This window comes from Nicotiana attenuata, chromosome 11 (genome assembly GCF_001879085.1).
Source record: "Nicotiana attenuata strain UT chromosome 11, NIATTr2, whole genome shotgun sequence".
Classification (NCBI taxonomy): Eukaryota; Viridiplantae; Streptophyta; class Magnoliopsida; order Solanales; family Solanaceae; genus Nicotiana; species Nicotiana attenuata.
Window position 1 is genome coordinate 50,711,147 of NC_031999.1, and position 2,921 is coordinate 50,714,067.

At 34.2% G+C, this 2,921-nt stretch overlaps 1 non-coding gene across 1 annotated transcript; it reads left to right on the forward strand.

The window, feature by feature from the left end:
• TRNAG-CCC lies at positions 1,663–1,733 on the forward strand. Its single transcript has one exon. It is a non-coding gene; the product is annotated as a tRNA-Gly (tRNA).

A 2,921-nucleotide genomic window follows, 5' to 3' on the forward strand; every position in this document is an offset into this window, starting at 1 on the left:
TAATTGGTATAAAAAAACTCACTATAAAATTGGCATGAAAAAAATGATATTGTATAGCCGCTCTCAAAATAATAGCTAATATATATATATATATATATATATATATATATATATATATATATATATATATATATATATATATATTATTTTATATATAATTATATAAATATTATACGCTTTTTCGACTATCGAATATAAATAATTTCTGGCGCGGGCTAAAAGTGAAAAAAGCCCTTAAAAAACTTATAAACGTAAGATACTCGGGGCATTTGCATCTATTCCCGCTCTTTGGGTCACTTTTTGACTTATACCCGTTTTGCAAAAAAATTGCAATCGTACCCGCTTTTTGCGTAACTTCAGACATACGGGCCTGAAGTAGCAGAAATTTATGTCTGAAGTTTGAACTTCAGAATATTTTGTCTGAAGTGTAGCAAAACTTCATATATTTTTGCCTGAAGTTTGGCCTGACTTGCAAAGGCAATCACGCAAACTTCAGTTCATAAGCAAGGGCAAACTTCAGTTCAATTGTGTATGTTTGAAGTTTGAACTTCAGAATTTTTATCTGAAGTGTAGCCTTATCAAAGCAAAACTTCAAATAAATTTGCCTGAAGTTTGGCCTGACTTGCAAAGGCAATCAGGCAAACTTCAGATCAATATGAGAGAAAGAAGAGCAATTAATTAAATCTTTCGGAAGCAATAGAACCATGTATTCATATAAAACTCAGGTAATCGAATAGATTCACTTGCAACACACAAAAAGAGCATCAACGACATTACTTTTATAGCTCTGACAGTACGCTACTTGAATGGTGCTTAGACAAAGCAAACTTCAGACCCTCGTATCTGAAGCTTATTTAACAACAGTACTAACTTCAGACACTCGCTCTGAAGTTCGCTTGCAGCATTACAAACTTCAGACATAGCAGTGCATCATTTAAATTGAACTGCTCTCAGCCTCTTCTTTTTAAGAAGAGGAGAAAGAAAGGAACGCATAGATCGGAAGGAAAAAGAAGAGGCGTCCGAAGTTGCTAAAATTAGGGTATAAGTTAAATAATTTTAAAAAATAGGTATACGTTAAATAGGGGTGATCTACTGTTGTAAATGATTCATGCGCTTTTAATTAAGGTCATGTTTCATCTGAAGAGTATATGTGAAGCATAGAGTGCAACTTCACCATATATTTGTAGATATAATTAATGCGGTTAATTTTCTTTTTCCTTTTTAAATTTTCTATTTTTTTTCCTTCCCAAAATTTTCATAATAATTTGGAAGATGCAATTATCTTCCAAGTGTAAACCTCAAAAATAGTTTAAGAAAACGGCCAAGGAACGTTATAAATGGTGATGATCACCTAAACATATCATTGGTCTCCCCATGCAATTGTTTTTCATCCCAAAGCCCATTATTTTATACTACAGTCAGACCTTTTTATAATAGCATCTTTATGTAATAGTCGTTCACTATAAAAGCTAAGTTTTCTTGGAACTCATTCTTATGTTATATTATAATATATATTTTCTATAACAGTACTTCATTATAGCAGCCAAAAAATATCGAAACAAATGAGGTTGTTATAGAGAGGTTTGGCTGTATCACTTTTTACCCTTATTCATATGTTGATATTATGTTTTAATGAAAAATCGATGGTCACAAAACAAAGCAGCGCATCTGGTGTAGTGGTATCATAGTACCCTCCCACGGTACTGACCAGGGTTCGATTCCCTGGATGCGCATAATGTTTTTTCTCACTACTATTTTTTATTTAGATGAAAGAAGTAGAAAAACGTGTTTATAATAAATCAAAGCCTTGTGGTACAAAATTTCAGATTGTCTCTGCACTTTGGAGTTTAAATGAAAAATACAAAATGAAGAAATCTCTTGTTTGAGATTGTTTTCCTCCTTAATAATCCTTTCTATTTGGTGCGAATACAAATTATTCGTACCAATAAATTTTGTACTCTTGTATTTTCATATTCTTAAAACTCTATTTTTACCATGTTGTTTGTTCACTTTAGTTATCTTGTTTACACCCTGTTGTTCCTCCTTAATATTCCTTTCAACTTGGTGCGAATACAAATTACTCGTACCAATAAATTTTGTACTCTTGTATTTTCATATTCTTAGGGCTCTATTTGCGCTCTGTTGTTAGTTCGCTTCAATTATCTTATTTTCTTATTGTTATTGTTTGGTGCTACTTCTTTTCTTTTCTTCTTCTTTTTCGTCTTCTTCCTGCTCCTCTTCCTCCTCCTCCTTCTTTTCCTTTTCTTAAGCCGAGGGTATACCGGAAACAACTTCTCTATCTTTATTATTTAGAGGTAATGTCCGCGTAAACATTGCCCTTCCCAGACTTCACTTGTAAGATTGGACTAGATTTGTTGTTGTTGTTGTTGTATGTCTAAAGGGAAAAAAGAAAAACCTAAACTTGGTTTTCTTTTTCTATTCAGTAAAAGTTGCCTATGTATGGATGCAAACATACTACTATCTATGTGTAGATGTGTCACGACCCGAAACCCGCACTGGTCGTGATGGCGCCTCTCGTGAAGACAAGGCCAGCCAACTAACCCAAGTAAACTCTTTCAAAACAAGTAAACATAAATGAATAGTAAGGTATGCCTAAATGACTTTAATTAACAATATTTACAACCCCAACACAGCCCGACCGGGGTGTCACAAGTCACGAGCATCTAAGGAAGCCTGAACACTGCTACAGGGCCAATTTTATACTAAACAGAATCTGAAATTAGAAGACAAAGTCCGGTGTCGTGAACGCTGGCAGTCACCTTGCTCAGCTACAATAGCAATACCTTCAACCAGCTCAAAACCCGCTACCAGGTGTATAATACATGCATCTGCACGCGAGGTGCAGGGAGTAAAGTGAGTACTCCAACTCAGTGAGTAATAGAAGTAAATAATAACTGAGC